Genomic DNA, 18,627 nt, shown 5'->3' on the forward strand with positions numbered 1-18,627 from the left:
TGGCACAGTGGGCTTAAAGGATACCATCTCAGTCTTAAGAAGAGTGAAGTCTGCTTTTGAGAAGTTTTTCACTGTGGTCTTTTGTGCTGGGGGTGGAGGTGGGATATGTATATCCAGGGTGATTAGTTTGTGGTCAGATCTCACTAGTGAGGGGTATACTTCCGGTGTGGAGCATTTTGTCCCCATGTTTGTAATGATCAGGTCTAGTATATTATCTCCCCTAGTGGGAGAGGTGACTCGTTGTTCCAGTGCATTTGAAGTTATGAATTCCAGGAACCTTTGGGCTAGGGTATTAGGGCTAGAATAATGTACCAAATCTATGTTTGGGTAGTTGAAGTCTCCCAGTATGATGGTATTTTGTGATACATTCCTATCCTCCAATGTCTTCAGGAAGGCTGAGTGGGGTTCTTGAGATTGTGAGGGTGGTCTGTAACATGCTACCAGTTGTATAGCAGATTTGCCTATGGTTAGTTGCACCTGTATGGTCTCTGATGGTTCATGTGTTGCTACTAACCTGGAGGTGTGGGTGTCCTTGATGAATATGGACACTCCCCCTCCCTTTGTGGTTCGGCCCAGGTTTAGGGGCCGAAAAGCATGATACGAGGTATAGCCTGGTAGCACTGGGGTGCTCTCAGGAGCCTTGAACCAGGTTTCAGTTACTGCACAGACGTCGATGTTCTCCATGCTGAGGAGTGCATCAAGTGCCAGCATCTTGAGATTTAGACTTCTGGCATTGAGCAGCATTACCCTTAGTTTTTTTCCATTTTTGTTTTCTAAGGAGGTGGGTTTGTCTTTTGAGCCTTGCCTAAAAAAGGCACTATGGGGGTGGCAAGATCCTTAGCCAATATCCGGAAGCCCAGTGGTGACAGGTGTAAGCCATCCCTTGTGAAGCAGCGTGGCTTGTCCAACATGTCATCCCAGGCAGACAGACATTGGATCCCCTTAGAATGACACCAGAACTTGAGCCAGTTGTTAAAGCTGATCATCTTGTCTTTGTATTGTGGTATCATTCTTGGTGAGAGCAAGATGCTGCTCAGGGTCATACCAGCCTGGGCTACATAATCGGAGAGCTCCTCTATGTCTCTTTTCATGTAGTCCAGGGAGGTACGTCTCATGTCATTCGCACCAGCATGGACAATGACAGAGTCATATTTGTACTTGCTTTGGAGTGACTTGAGTGCGTGTGTTATGTGGCAGATCCTAGCTCCCGATAGACAGCTCACAGTCACCTTCTCCTTGTTCAGCCTGGTCAGCAGGACATCAGTGTGTCTGACTACAGAGTCACCTGTTACTAGTGTATCAGGCAAGGTGTTTGGCCTTAAGGGCTGTGATTGGTTGACACACTGATTTATTGAAGTATGTGTTGCATGTGTTTTGTTTTGAGGTGGTGGATTTTTGGATGTCTGCTTTGGGAGCCTCTGTTGTTTTGGTAAGTTTTTTATTAGAGCCTCCGAGTATGTCTTTGTGTTTTTATGTGCTTGGTTTGCAGTTGTGATATGTCTATGTGGGACTGGGATTGTTGTGTGTGTGGTTGCCATCTCCTCCTGTCTGGTCATGCCAGCCCTGAGTTGAGAGAGTTCAGCCTCCAGTTTGGCTATATAGTTGCATCTCTCACATGTATTTGTGTTTGTTGGGAGGAGGAGAGGGTTGTCTGTGTACGAGACAATTGTAGCACTGTCTCAAGATACCCAGACTGACCAGCTGAATTGGAGACGACGCCAGTAATCTACCACTCAACATGCTAGAACAGTATAAGGGAGTGCTGTACCTTTAAGGGAAGTGGATATTCACAGGGGTGGTAAGTAGATGTAGTGCTTTACTTAGTACGAGAGTGCTTACTTAGTAGAGAAGTATTGAGAACAAGTGCTAGGCTTATAATATAGTGAGTAGTCTGGTTATACTAAGAGTAGAGCTTCCTTATGGGAAAATTTGAAGAGCAGACTTGGTGGAGCCAGAAAAAGTTTAACCAGTGCTGTGCTATGCGCACAACTGTGCAAAGCCGTGCAAATGCGGATTTTAAACAGTGAACTACAAAAGAGTTAGAAATGGTCCAAAACAACCAATTACTACAGCTTCTTGTGCTGAGGTCACTTCCTACAGGGACAGGTAGGCTGCTCAAGGCTCCCCACTCCCACTGGTGAGCAAAGAAACTTCCTTCTATCCAAGTAAGGTAATGGACAACACAGGAACTACACCACAGCTCAGAATACAGCAATGCCTGTAAACTGGTCTAAACTAGTCGAGGAGAGGCGGGAAAACAAGGATTATTTTTTTGTTTTTTGGTAGAAACACACAGAAAATGCAGAAACAGTGATAAATTAGTTACACAGGCTAGCACACTTTAGTGGGCAGCCTCCACAGTTAAATTAAGCAAACAAACAGACAAACTTTCGATCAAATTCGACTAAAATGTAACTTTAAGTGCAGATTTTAAAATAATGCAGCAAACAGTTAAAAAACAGTTCAAGCTAGTTCAGGGTAAGCTACAGAAGCTATTCCAAGTGAAAAAAAGCAAAGATATTTAAATCCAGAAAGTAGTCGCTTTTCTGAGTTCCCTGGTGCTAGGACCACTCTGCAGAACCACGAGGAGCTTGTCTGAGCAGTATAGCCAGAAAAAAACTCCCAGAGGCGGATTTTAAACAGTGAACTACAAAAGAGCTATAAATGGTCCAAAACAACCAATTACTACAGCTTCTTGTGCTGAGGTCACTTCCTACAGGGACAGGTAGGCTGCTCAAGGCTCCCCACTCCCACTGGTGAGCAAAGAAACTTCCCTCTATCCAAGTAAGGTAATGGACAACGCAGGAACTACACCACAGCCCAGAATACAGCAATGCCTGTAAACTGGTCTAAACTAGTTGAGGAGAGGTGGGAAAACAAGGATTATTTTTTTTGTTTTTTTGGTAGAAACACACAGAAAATGCAGAAACAGTGATAAATTAGTTACACAAGCTAGCACACTTTAGTGGGCAGCCTCCACATTTAAATTAAACAAACAAACAAACAAACTTTCAATCAAATTCGACTAAAATTTAACTTTAAGTGCAGATTATAAAATAATGCAGCAAACAGTTAAAAAACAGTTCAAGCTTGTTCAGGGTAAGCTACAGAAGCTATTCCAAGTGATAAAAAAGCAAAGATACTTAAAAATTTGCTCTATTTAATAAATATAACCAAAAGACTTTAAAATGATAATTGCTTAATCATATGCATGACTATCTTAACCAGTCTTTTTAAATATAAAACACCCATTTCAGTAAAATGTAAGTATCTACGCTACTGTGTTGTTGAACTTGCTTTATCTGTGCCATCATGTGACTGAAAATTTGTAAAACTAGTGGAACTGAACAACTTTAGTAATAAAGATGAACATAAAAGCATCTAGTTGCAATATGCTATTACTATAACTGTTACTTAATACTGTAATGGTAGAAGACTCTTTTTTTTCTATATATCTTAAGAAATGAAAAAGTGAAAAACATTACCTTTAGTTAATTTTCTGTGCGAGTGGCAAAGTAACATCACTTTTAGTAACTAACTTATATTTTTAATAAGAAATGTATTTATCCCTAGACTTTTTCTTCTCTTTGACAGTCCAGTCAGTTTTTGTTGCTTGTCTCTTTAATGATATGGTAGTACCCATAGCTACAGAAGAAGATAAAATGTTTTTCTTTTGGATGTACAATTGGGCATCTTCTAGATTATCAAAGGTTTTGGTTCCTTCAGGTAGAAACAGTTTAGCAGGGTAGACAAGATGTGCTTCGATTCCTTCCTTTTTCAAGCATTTCACCAAAGGTATACAGGCTTTCCTTTTCTTCATTACCAAAGAAGAAGAATCGTTGTCACATCTGATGTACGAGTTTTCAATTTTTAAAGGTGCAGCAGTCCATGCTGTTTTTAAAACTACATCTTTGTCCTGTGTTGATATGAATTTGTCTATGATGGATCTTGGATGAATATTCTTTTTGTTTGTGGGAACAGTCACCAAGGATCCGTATGCCCTTTCAATTCCAAAGGAAAAAGGCGTCTGGTAGATTTAAATCTTTTGGAATCCAGGCTGTTAGACAATTTATTATACTGCTTTCTCCATTTTCTCTGGTACTCCATATATTCTGAAGTTATTTCTCCGTGCTCTATTTTCTGACTCGTATATCTGCCCCAATCGCTTGTTATTTTGGTGCAGAATGAAGCTGATATGGCTTTTTCCTTCTGTTAACCTGTCATCTATATCTGTGACAGATTCCTCCAAGCTATTTGTGATTTTTGTTGCTTTATCATCTCATTCATGAGTTCTATTTGTTTAGAGCAGTCTTTTTTTATTTTGTCCATTTTTATATCCAGCTTGTCAATTTTTGTAACTAATTCCTGGATGGTAGAAATAAGTGACTGTATTTCCTTTTTTTATGAAGCTTTTATGTCACAGACTTCGAGTGACTCATTTTCTTTGCTGTATGAAGATTTCTGATTGATGAAATGACAGGAAAAAACTTTGAAAATACATAGATTTTTACACCAGGATTTCATTGTGTCTTCTACTTCAATAATATATTACTTTTTATAGAATTCTGATGAGACTGACAAAATATTCCTGTCAGGAAAAAAATGCATGAAGCAGAGCAAAAGAACTGTGCTGCATTCAGTTAGCCATATTGGCCACCCCCCCCCCCCTCCATGGACTGACTGTTATGAAAAGTTTTAATATGAAGTTGCAGCATGCAAGTAATATTGACAAGTTCATTTTACAATATGCTCAGATAAAGGAATATTTCAGCAATTGAGTAAAGTGTATTATTACTTTCACATTATCTGGCTTAGTCAGTTGAGTTTTCTGCATTAGATTTGTTGTAAAAGCAGTATTTAAAGAGCAGGGAAAATACTGCCAGGTCAACAAAGCTTATATAGGCAGATGCCTTGCAGCAATACAGGTCATGTTAAAACTAACCTAATTTAATTACTCTCAGTTTTTTGCTGAATTGCAAATTAAGAAATTACTGTAGAGTAACACATACATGATTTTGTAATACAACAACAAAATCCATAATGAAAAAAATTGTCCGCTTGAAAACCAATGACATTTTGGTTTGACTGCTACTAGAACATAAATATTAAAGAACTGAATTAGTCCACCACAAACTTCTAACTAAATTTAAATAGTGACCAGTTTGCTGAGATAGTAGTACTGCTCTGACAGGCAGGCACAGAGACTCTCCTGCATGAGATTGAGGGCCAGCATAAAGAATACTCTAACCCTATTACCATTTCACATGCTAGAGTCCTGTACAATCTCTGCAACATAAAGCATTTCTGAAAGATGCAATTTATTGGCAGTTGAATTGCATTACATATTCAAGCAGAAAAAACTGTTAATAAGCAGGCTGCTCATTGCAAAGGCTAAAAACTATAGTAGTAAACAGTAACAGGTCTGAGATTAAAAATGCTACCGTGTTGTGTGTGGGCGGAGGGGACAAAGTGAGAGGTTCATGAATGGAGTCAGTAAGTATCACAAAGTGGATGGGAGAGATAAGGTGAGGTCAGCAGTTACAGAAAATGTACATAGTAATATACAAGGTTGCAATGGTCCAGGTGATGATCACTGAGGTGTATACTTCTCATAAAATATACTTAGACTGCAGAACAAACAGCAACAGAAGTCTGTTAGAAATATATATATACCCCTCTCAAAACAGAATATAATCACGGAGAGAAATGTAGGAAGGCAGAGAGCAAGGTAGGGAAGCAGCACTTCTAATCTTAATATCTTTCTTGGGATAGAGAGTAGATGTGCACTCAAGTGTACAGTTCAGTCCACAGATGAACAATCAACTGTCAAGATTCTGCTTAAGGTCTCCATGCAAGATGGCCTTGAATGAGAGATGCCTTTTCTTTTCCTTGGCTTGGGATATTTCTGTATGCTTTTCCACCCTTTCTAATCATATCCAGGGTACTTCTGAAGATTCAGAAGGAATCCCCAGGAATATTGTGGTGACTTCTGTCGAGCTAGGCAATCATGGTTCTCCCTTCTTTTGAAAATGGCCAGGGGCAATTACTACAAGCTTCCTGACAGACTGAATCTGCTCACACTAGAGCATGTGTTTGATATACCCTGACCCCAATGGACTGGATGATAGAGTTTTTCCCTTTGGACATCTGTTTACTCATGATGTGCAGCAGGTATTAATGACAGCAAGAAAGCTTGATTCTAGAAAATCGTATATTAATGAATGGAACGGATTTTCTAGCTGGTGCCAACACCATAACTAACACCCATTTTGGGCCAGTTGTCATTTGGTTTTACATTATTTGTGTGAGTTACTATCCTATGGCCTTTTTTACTCCTCCATCAAAGTTCATTTATCAACCATTTTGGCATGCCTACCCATGCATTCTCCTCTTTCAATACATTTTCATACTAAAATGCTTTTGACAAGGTTTTGCATAAAAGGCATACAAGAAAACATGTGATCCCTCCTTAGGATCCTATTTTTATGTTAGAGAACATAATACTTAACATTTAAACAAGCTAACTTGGCTAACTTGAGATTCTTAACATGGAAAACAGGTTAACTAACCTCTGTATAAAGGGTTTCTGAGCTGCGAGTTATGCTGAGCCATTCCTATCTCATTTTATACAGACAGGGCCTCTGAGAACTAGTCCTACTATATGCAAAGTTTACTTTAAGCCAAACTTTCCATCTCACCATCTTCTTTCCTGAACCTAAAAATGAAGGAAAATTGATTCTCCATACTTCGGATGTCTACAGACAACTCAGGTATTATTTTGCCAGAACTAAATATTTCCAATGAATTGAGCATTTCTTGTGGCGGTAAGGAGGAGGGACAGCCTGAATCAAAACGAATCATTTCCAGATGATTGTCTCATTCTATTACCTTTTTTATGCTCACAACAATAAAACAATTCAAGGCAGACTGACGTCCCACTCCACCAGGGTCTTGGCCTCATCTATGGCTTTTTGGAAAGGGGTGGATTTTAGAAATTCTAGAAGCTGCAACTTAGTCATCTGAACATACTTCTAGAAAGCACTACAAGCCTAATTCCCTCTCTAGGTTTAGATCAGGCATTGATAGAAACATTCTCCAGGGGCTCCTGGAGTACTCTCCTTCCATCTCTCAAATGTAGTAAGCTAGGGTAATCTATCCACATAGCTAAGGATACCGTAGCAGTGATAAATATGACAAACATATCAGAGTTGTGTGAGTAAACTTACCATATCAGTAGATATTCAAATGATAAATGTTGCACTAGCCTCTACCTCCCTCCACCCTCCTTGTTTTTTAGTATTTTTGTTTATGTCAGGGTGTCAACATTTATTTTTTGTTATTCATGACACTGATCTTTCAAGACTCAGACTCCTGCTCTCTCTGTTGTCATGAAAGCTCTGAAGGGTTTGGTGCCGATACCTGTCATTTTAGTCAGCTCAAGATGGCTGATGGTATGGGCATGCGGAAGGTGCCATGTAGCTTTGGAAACTGTCCTGCTGTTATATATTATGCAGGATATAACCCATGTTGCTAAGGATACTGCAATACTGATCATTCAAATGTCTACTGTTATAGTAAGTTTCCTTACATGACTCTACTTTCTCAATAAGTGCCAAAAAAGCCAATAGTATTACACATTTGTGTTACATCAGAGAAGTGCACAACAGCCTTACAATGCATGTAGTGAACTGATAAAGCACCAAAATAAGAAGAAAGACATCCTTGTTGTGCAACTCTGTGCATCATAGTAGTACATAATACGTTTCATTATGCACAGTTTTCAGAGCTGTTACACTCTAGTCTCAAGCAAGAGCACACAGAGTGGCTACAATACAAAAGAATTGTGTTACAAAGGCAACCAGCACTGAAGACTGTAAGACACGTTTCTGCCACAGAGAAACAGATTGAAGTGATAAATAGGTTTTAATGCTGTTAGCCACTCAGAAGGATATTTTGCTTCTGGTCTTGTCTATGTTTTATCTGTAAGCATTTTATGGATTTTAATTTTCTGTAAAACTTTACATTTCTACACTTTTCTTCTTGTTAGTAGTAATGCATTACAAGGTAATGGCATTCTTTAACAGTTCAGTCAGAGGGATACAGCTACAAGTGTGTGTTTTTTCAGGTATCTCATTTAGGTATTTCAGTAGTACCCCTGCTTGGACTGCCAGAAGTGTAACAACATATTGACTTAGTCTCTTGTGCTGGTACAAGTGGTTGAATCTCCACTTTAAAAGTGAATGCCAATAATTTTGCTGGAGTAATGCACAGCTGATATTTTAGCAACTGAACTTTTAAAACCAAAATAGTGAATACTGATAAGCTCAGGTTGTAAGCAAACGAGCCACTCTTGTCTGTTCTGAGTCACTGTGTCAACCCCCAAACCTTTATCTTTTTGAAATAGCAGTTTGGTTATTACTTGATTTTTGCTGTTAGCCTTCCCATACATGTATTTTAACAAATTTTAAGTGTGACTCCCTAAACTTTCCATTAACAACTGTAATTAATAAAATATTTACTTTACAATGACATTTGTTATACTATGAAAACATTAGAATAACTCAGCAAATCTTTTGAAGACACCTGGAATGACTACATTTCCATGGAAACAAACAGATGATGTCATGCCACCATCTCCAGCATAGTTTGAACATCATAAACTTAACTATCTGCATCAGGTATTAGTAGCACATGGTGTTCATGATTCAGTTAGTGTTCTCTCATATTGGCAAAAGAGACATCTCTTTTACTAAGCTATATTATCTTATTGCTATAGATGGTATATTTCTAAAAGGCAAATTGCCAACATGCAAGTCTATCACATGGTAAATCACAATTTTCAAATAAAGAAACACAGAGCAAGCATTATATTTGTTTCAAGTAGGGCACACAATGCATGTTAGAGGTGAACCACATATAACTACCTCTACTATATACCCAACTAATCATGAAACATAATTCGTGGCATGCCCTACAGGCACATAGAGTTATTTGAGATGCTTGTATATTCAGTGAACATATCTGGAGATAACATTTAATTTAAAAATCACACAATGAAGATACACGACTTGCTAACTCTTGCCCATTTGCCTTTGCCAAATGTGTGTGCTATTACATGCAATGGTTCACAATCCATAATACTTTATCTGAATGCAAGCCAAGTGACACTGAAAAAGTGCCGCTGTACTGTCCTTATCTTGCATGAAGGAGCAGACATGCCCAAGGACCATGTGGTTGAATTTCAGTTATGTTCCATAAAAAGTAAAACTCAGATTTCTGCCTCCTGCACCTATATTTTCCTTAAGAAACATTAACATCAGTTCACTCTCACTGAAAGCACACCATCTTCGATGGACAGTCTCTACAAGGCATTCTCTAAGATTAGTTTGTCATGCTGGAGTCAGTTATCACTTGATGCTTATAAACTGAAATCATTTGAACATTTCATGACTATGATAAAAGAACACCTGTTTCTTGAAAATGAATATATCTGAGATGTAAGAACACAGATGCTATCCATATAACAAACTATTATTTCTTATTTTATTATGTAATATATTTGTCTGCCTTGTGAACCTGTTTTTCATTCTGCAGTGCATTTAATAATTTTTAGGTCAATCATTTTAACCTACTTTTAGCGTACTATTCTTTAGCTAAATTCAGAGTCCAAGTCATGGATGAAAAGGGTCAAATCACCAGTCAAACTACCATTTTAACAAAAGTTACATGAAGTAAATGTTGAAAGGGGCCTTTCCCTTACCGAGATGACTACATTTCAAACAAATGTTCATAGTCAGTTAGTTGGTTTTAACACAATTCAGCAAGTATATGGTGATTTTCAGTATCACTGAAGTGTGCATGTTTTGTCTTGTATTTTGAGCCCAGTTTAAGTAATAGTAAACATCAGAGTTTTGTACCAAAACATACACGACAGTACAAAGCATTGGTCTAAACTGGTACATTTTATTAAGTAAAATGTTGATAGTAAGGGCAACCCTTGGTATTATAGACTTTCCAAGTTAAAAAGACTAACATACCACAACATCTGAAATATTTACAGCAACGCCATTTCACTCCTGTGATGCAAGTTTAAAACACACATTTCACCTGTTACAAAAATCACTGGATTATAGGTCAGCAGAATAAGGTAAATTTGGCTTGTTGTTATACATTGTGAAAGCCTGGTTACCTTAGTGGACATTAAAAGAGAAAATAAGCCATAATTACCTAATGCCCTTGCACAAGTTTGCTGAACAAAAAAAACCCACTGCTGCTCAGAAAAGGAAGCTTGGTAGTTTAATGTTAGAGTATATGTTATTGTTTGCAACTGAAAGTCACAGTGATGGGATTTTTAAATTAAAACCCACAAGCTTTTCCTGTTGTCACTGGAAAATCATTACTGTATACATATATACATACAAATATTTCAAGCACAGGCATTAAAAGCCCTTCTAGCTTGCCAATAAACCATATGACTTGTTCCCATAATAAGTGTCCAAGCTGTTCTTAAAAATATCTAAACTAGTATTTGCCTTAATGTAATTTGGTAATCTCTTCTATGCATCAGCTACTCTATCAGAGAACCAATTAGTACACTTCTCATTCCTACAGAATCTTCTACATAGGTTGTCTGATAATGCTGTACTACTTATTGATCACCCCAAACATTCACATAGGTAGTTGTCTCTAAATGCCATATATACCTGAATAAGATCTCCTCTTAGATATCTATAAGAGACACTGTACAAGTTCAGATATTTTAGTCTTTCATAATAACTTAAATTTTCACATCCCTTGGTATACGTCCACTGTACTCTTTACAGCTTACTCATGTTTGTTTTCTTATAGGGTTTCCATATTGATATTCCCTACTCAAGTTTGTGTCCAATGTAGCTAATAAACAATGACTTCATCAGTTTTGATTTCCTAGACCTTATATTTTTTTATCCAACCTATAGTTCTATAACTATCATTAACCAATTGGTTGATATGATTAGAAAAGCTTATAGCTGAATCTACCCATATACCCAGGTCCATAAATGAGTCTACAGTTTCAATCACTGTGTGCTGTATTAAATGTTCACCTTTTAGTTTACATCTCCCAAATCTCATATGCTTAGTTTTTGATGTATTTATCAGCATATTATTCTCCTGTGCCCAAATGGTTAATTTAGTCAAGTTATTTTGCAGATACGCCTTATCTGTAACACATGTAATCAGCTTACCCAATTTCAGGTCATCTGCAAATAGACAGTAGAATACATCAGATGAAAAGGGTAGGTCTGAAAGATACAATCAAAACAACTAAGGGACTAGGACAGAGCCCTTTGGGACACCCTGACTCTAACCAAGGATTTCACCTATCCAGTTGCTGTATGATACTTGCCATGTCCTATTTGTAAGCCATTCAGCTATCCAGCTTATCAAGAGCACATCAATATCTAGTTGTACTAATTTATTGATCAGTGTTTTGTGTATGACCCTGTCAAATGCTGAAGTTAAATCTATATAAATTATACCACAGCACAATTTTTCATTCATAGCTACATTGTTATAGAACATCATGTTACAGGTGGTAATATATCTGTTTTCAACATATGCATGCTGATATATGGTTTCAAACCCCAACCTATCCAGTTCTGACAATAACCTATCCAATATTATCTTCTCCATTATTTTTCCACAACAAAGTTGTAGTTTGACCTCTCTTCCATTTCTAATATTTTTGTCTCTCATTTTAATCAGATATCTTGTTCTTATAGAAATATATCACCCTGATGTTGTTTGCCTAGATCCTGATGTTAAACATTTTTTTGACTTTTTGCACTAAATTTTTCTTTCAAAACTTTCCACATTCCATCTGCAGTTTTTCCACTGAACACATCACTCTAGTTTTACATAGTGACTGTTTTGATTCCATGTAATCTGTAATTAACCTTCTGTGCATTGGTTTAGATTTCAGTTTGGCAGAATTATCTAGCATCAAATTAACCTTTATAATGCTGTGATCACTGCACATCAATGGCAGTAAATCTTGACTTGAAGTAACAGTAATTTCTTTAGGAACACAAATAATGTCTAGCATGTTCTATCCCCTGGTAGTTTTTTTTTTACAATCTAAAGCAACTGTTGTCCCTGAATATATGTTGTGAATAATTTCCTTACTAACGTGTTGAATCAATATTATTCCAGTCTGCTTTTGGTAAATTTAAGTCCCTAGCTAATATTATTCTACCCTCCTGTGTTTTGTGTAAGAAATGTATGAATTCCTCTAGATCATCTGCACTTGACTTTGGGCTATATACTCCAGCAATTGTTATATGTTCTAGGGTTGTCTTTATTGTCATAGTTACATAGTTTATAGTATTGGTGTTATCACTGAACATGTAATAATCATGTCTCATAATTATCTTTAATCCCTATCATAATACCTCCACCTGACTTTTTTGATAGAATGTCTATTACAGTAAAAACATTATTTCCCTGATAGAACAGGTTTCCATTCATTGTTCTTTAACCATGTTTCACAAACAATAACAACATCAATCTTGTGAGAACATAGTACATTTTTCAATAAGAAAAAATTTTTTATTATTAATGCTCCTAGCATCAACAACCAACAGAGGCATCAAATGTTGCTATCTGTGAACTGTTAAATGTTCGGCCTGGCAAACATCCTGCCTAGCTTTTGTCAAATATCACAAAATATATGTTGCAAAAATTCTCTTCCCTGATTTTTGACAAATGCATGCCATTCTGTCTGAATACATGTGTTCCCAAAATTATGCTTGGATGCTCTACACATTTCTATTTTTTAAAACAGGACATTCTTTCCATTTAGTTATTTTCCCCAAAAAATCTTTTCATTCACATTGACCCAACTATCCTTTCTATAGGTGATTTGTGAAAAATGCGTCCTAACACCAGTACAAGCTATACTATCTAAGAGGGCTTGTCAGTTCCTTACTAACCATCAGAGAATCCTTGCGGATGACATCATTTGTACCAATGTGAATAAAAACAAATCCATACTTCCTTACATTAAGGCATTCCAAGGCTTGTCTCACATCTTCTATTTTTGCTCCTGGCAAGCATAACACTATTAAATGTTCATTATCTTCTCTGCAAATATAAGTATCAATTCCTCTAATAATTGAATCTCCAATTACAAGAATATCTTTGCTGGCCAGCTCTGAAGAATCTTCAGCTTCTAATACAGCAATATCTGCTCTGTCAATTGTTACGAAGGATAGATCATCATCATCATTAGTCTTATTAATCCCACTGTTTTCATTTTGTATTAAATTCTCATCCAGCTGGTATTGTAAATCCACAGCTTGAGTCATGTAGTCAGCATCTGTCTTTCTCTTCTTTTTTCTTAGGGCAATGTTCTTCAATCCTTCAATGTTCAATTTTGATTTCTTCTTTTTCATCTGACCCTTGCCTCTTTTTTCTACCTTCTCTGTTGGAAAAATTATGCCTTTTTCTGTAGATTGAAGGATTTCTGATAGAAAAATATCATCATTCCCTGTCACCTGTGTGTTAATAACAAAGCAGTGTCCTGTTTAATACATATTCTCTTCCATTTACAGTCATTAATCAGTATTTTTTCTTCCTTGTTTTTTGTTGTGAACTTTTCTTTCTTTCTTTTTTGTTTCCTTCTAATCAATCTGGATCCTCAGATTGCTGAATACTTGCATTCAGAATTCCAAAGTTGTCAGGGCATCATCTTGTTTCATAGGGGTTGAGTGATTTTTGCAGACAATAGATGCATCATTCCCTAAATGTGTTCTATTTCTTCTATGCCTAACATTATTCACTTCATCAGTCCCGTCATTAATATATGAAACAACAGATCTCCAAGCCATGACAATTGCACAAGTACAATCACCAAGTCTAGATTTACATCTAACAATGGTAAGCAAATCATCCAATGTTTGACACAAGGAACACAGATTTATTTTATTTATTTATGTTACATTTGTTGACCAGGATAGTCCAACTGGATGCATGTCCATTTTCAGCAGAGGCCCGGGGAGAAAAGCTCCATACAATCATACATAGGGAGTAACAAAGACAAAATATTACAGTGACTAGAGAGAAAGCTCCCTACAATCATACAAAGAGAGTAACAAAGACATAAAATATTACAGTGACTAAAGACCTTAATCAATCTCAAAATATCAGGTGATTGAGTAAAAACACTATATGGGGCAACAGACATTATCCATCACAGCAAATGAGATGTTTGTCTTCTAAGCATAATTAAGCACATTTTTTAAACATAGGGCAAAAACACGTATAGTTATACAGAGGTTCGTATACAGATAGTTTTCGAAAAAATGTCCTAAGGTGAGAGAGCTACTATTGGTACAATGGCTAGTCTGGGTTAGAACAAGGGCAAAGCCAATGTTGTTTAAAATATTGAGTAAGATTTTTTTTTTAATTGTAGCGGTGAGAGTTCAGACGTGAGGTTAGCAGGAAGAGAGTTGTATAGTTTACCTACATGGTTCAAAAACAAACAGTCCCCAGATACGTTATTAGATTTTAATGTTTGTGCTAGAAGTATATTAGACGATTGTAGTGCCCTGAGGTTACAGTAGGGAGTTATGAGTTTTCTGAGCCCTGGTGTTTTATCAGTATGATGAAGTATCATATGAGCTACAGTCAGTTGGTTTACCTTGAGAAGGTTAATTAATTCAAGCCACCCTAGTGAGTGTAAGTTAAGACAGTGGTGGGGTTCTGTAAGGTGTGGCGGTGGCAAATCTAGCTATATTATTGTAGCACATAGATAGTTTAAGGTTGGCTTTACTTAAGTTTGTAAAAAGAGGGGAAGTATAGAGAAGGGTAGAGAGAAGATGGGTACGGGCAATGACAATTTTTGTAGGTGGGGTTAGGAAGGATTTGACTCTGTAAAGAGAGCCTAATTTTTTGCTAACAATTTTGATAGTTTGATTAATGTGAAGATCAAACTTGAGGTTGTCAACTACTACTCCTAGGAATTTGGTTGAAGGGTCAGCAGAAATATTCAGATCACCAGTGTTATCAGCTGTTGCCTTTAAATATGCATAGCATTTATTACACTATACAAGATATTTGTGTATTAGCAAATCGTTAACTGCATACTCATTTAAGGAATCCATATTCACCTTTAAATTCATAAAATACTGTAAAAAAATAAACAAAAACAGTAACCACAGAATTCAGAGATAACTTAAATCAACTTCTACGACAAACACTCATGACAGCAGTATACAACTAAATAAATTAAGTACAGTAAAGTTCTGTCTGGACAAGTTCTGCAAGCCAGACAAAAGTTGTAATACCTTAACATCGCGTGCTATCACTCGCAGTTGCACTTTTTTTTAACAGTAAAGATCAATAAATCACAAACCAAGGTAGGATTGATTAGATATGTTCATGATTTTTGTATGGAAATTATGGCTTATTTGACAGTCAAACTAGCCAGCATTTGGCAGAAATGGATTTTAATTTCTATAAAATTTTAAGACAGTAAAATCCAAAAGATTTTAATACTTGATAATTAAAAAACTTTACATTGTGTGCTATCACTCACAGTTGCTCGTCTTTTTAAATTAAAGATCAATAAATCACAAACCAAGGTAGGAATGTTTAGATATGTTCATGATTTTTGTATGGAATTCATGGCTTATTTGACAAAGTCATAAACTAGCCAGCATTTGGCAGAAATGGATTTTAATTTCTATAAGATTTTAAGACAGTAAAATCTAAAAGATTTTAATACTTGATAATTAAAACTTAAGCCGCTCACTTCTGAAAATAACTTAAATAAGGTGATATATTTTCTTCAACTATTACTGTGTTCTTGGAGGAACAAGGTTTATATTATGTTTATATTATGATGTGAGAAAATTAGAACATTCCACTCTCAAAGAATTTTGTGTATTGTGCAGGTAACTTTCATTACAGAAAATGTGAATCTGTACAACTTTTTCAAAAATATGACTAGGTCTAACTTGCTGTTAGATTTCTTTTTTGAGCATCTTGTTCATGTTTAAGCAAAATGCTTTCTAATTTCATGGAATAGGAGCCTTTAGTACATTCTACAATAAGTATGCATTTTTAATAGACGTAACTTTGTAGTTATAATTTGCCATTTGTAGATAATCTGTTTGTATAGAAGCTCATCACCTGTTTATATGTGGTAAGATAAATTGTTCAGCAGTATTAGGTCACAAAATTTATAAACATTGTATGCTGAATTCCTCAGAAGCTTACTTGTATCATATTAGATCAGATATGGGTTCAAAAAAGCTGTCACATATCTTGTGTTGCATTTTAGGGAACAGTAAGTACAATCAAACTGTGTCTACAGTTAGATTACAGAGGAAGTAATGAGCAGTTTCAGGGCCATTTTAATGCTTTGTTTTCTGTCCATTTAGAAAACCTAGAAATAAATTACTGGGTTTCTATATTGCTGGAATTCATTGTCCATAACTTTCAGCTCACTTATATTGGCAGTGCATTAAACTGTCACGAAATGACTTAAAATGTGTCAGGGACTTAAAGGAGGGCAACATGATTCTCTTATGGTTCTCTCTAAAACTGCTTTGCCTTCAGATGTCATCTGGGTGTATATACAAATTTGTACAGGCAGAGACTCTTACTAAAATTGTATAATTGCAATAAATAGTTCCCACAGAGTGAAGTGTAGAAAAATCTAAATGGGTAGGTGGTTCATTAGGGCTGTTGAATCAGTACCTGTTACCTAGATGTGAATGTTTATTATTACTTATTTGTTTGGGGCTTAAACACAATCAGTTTTTGAAAGTCTCAAGGAAAGATAACTATGGTATTTCCCAAGTATACCATTCTGACGGTCTCCTCTTTTGTTAGCCTTATATGATTCCTTAGCAATTTATAAAAGATAAAAAATGGTCTTTCCCCATGAACTGATGACATTATTGAAGAGAATATGAGCTGTATCTTATTTTTACCACTGAAGTCTTATAGCTGCAACTATGCTAGTAACATGTTGGGTTCAACCTATTTAAAACTTGACAACATTCCCCTTTCTAAAAATGCAAAAGGTTACATTTTGCTAACAATCATCATAACTTACAGGATAATTTAACTGTCAGTGATGATGGCAGAAGTGCAGTGCAATGGTTAGCACTGATACTTCAAATCACTCGGGGCCCCAGTTTGTTCTTGGCTCGGGTGTCTTCTCTGGGGAGTCTGCACATCTTCCTTTCATCTGTGAAAGGCATCCTGCTAAACTGTTCATACTCTGTGCTTATTGTACAGAACACTGAAGCCACAAGCTCAGAGCAGTTTTTTTCTTTAAATCATTTTTCACAGTGTGAAGAGAAGTGTTTAAAATACTTTTTACACAGAGAGAATCTGGGTTTGCAAACTTCAAACAAAAGCCAAAACAGATATTCCTCCTGCCATTCTACCTATATTTTGAGATTTTAAAATTGCACATTGTGAGTTGTGATTTTTTTTTTTTAAGATTTAAGTTAGGCGAATGACTAAAGTTATATGTCATAAATAAGACTGGTTTCTAAATATCAATAAACTTAATCTCAGCTAATCAAAAGTATGATCACAAGACAGAACAGTTCTTAATATAGAATGCTACATTCTTTTGAAAAAATGTGATACAATTGTAGGGACAACGTCTTAAAAAAGCAGTGAGTAAAGTATTTTTTATTTGAGAAGATCTATCCCAGAACCATTAAGAAGTAGGAGCTCTACATTCATCTCAACAAGAACAGCTTTTATCAGCCACCTAATGTGGCTTCCATGTAGCTACTGCCTGTGTGTCATTTTATTTCACATTTGTTAAATGGGTTAGTCCGACTGAGTTTGCAAACAGACCCATTTTCAGTGGACACCAGAGGGGAAAAGCCCCAGCAAACATAAGTAAAGATAAAGTGACAATATACAAATATTAAATAACAATTACTGAATAAGTAAAGTGACAATATAAAAATATTAAATAACAATCACTGAGAAAAATAGCTAAAGACTCAAAAGACAATCATAAGGCCTTCTTTAGCTATGTTAGAAACCTGGGAGGAAACTCCCAGATATGCTCAGAACTAGTTCAAAATGATGTGAAGATTACTGATCCTACAGACATTGCCAACATACTGGCTGACAGGTTCAGTGCAAACTTCTCCCCCCCCCCAAAAGGAGAGATATCTATACCAAATGATTGCAGCCCCCCAAAAATTTCCAACGCCCAAGTGAGAACTGCTCTCTCCAAAGCAAAAAACTCAGCATCCATGGGACCAGATGGTGTCCCCGGCTGTGTGCTCCACGAACTCAATGAGGAATTAAACCCACAGCTAGGACAGCTGTTTAATCAAAGTCTTACCTCTGGATACGTACCCAGGGAGTGGCGCACTGCAACTGTGGTCCCACTTCACAAAGGCGGTGCCTCCACTGACCCTGGAAATTACCGGCCCATTAGCTTGACAAGCCTTATCTGCAAAGCCATGGAGAGGATCATAATGGACCTCATAAATAAAGACATAGGGAATTTGCAGACTTTGGATCCAACCCAGTTTGGCTTTGTCAAAGGCAGATCATGCCTTTTAAACTTGGTTGACTTTTTTGAAACAGTCACCAAAGCCA

General features: G+C 36.5%; 1 protein-coding gene across 1 annotated transcript in view; it reads left to right on the top strand.

The window, feature by feature from the left end:
- Positions 1 to 18,627, top strand: part of TCERG1L (transcription elongation regulator 1 like) — a 2,969,407-nt gene that overhangs the window by 637,822 nt on the left and 2,312,958 nt on the right. The gene's annotated exons all lie outside the window — the stretch shown is intronic.

Source organism: Protopterus annectens, chromosome 14.part0 (assembly GCF_019279795.1).
Source record: "Protopterus annectens isolate FY-2018-M chromosome 14.part0, PAN1.0, whole genome shotgun sequence".
Classification (NCBI taxonomy): Eukaryota; Metazoa; Chordata; order Ceratodontiformes; family Protopteridae; genus Protopterus; species Protopterus annectens.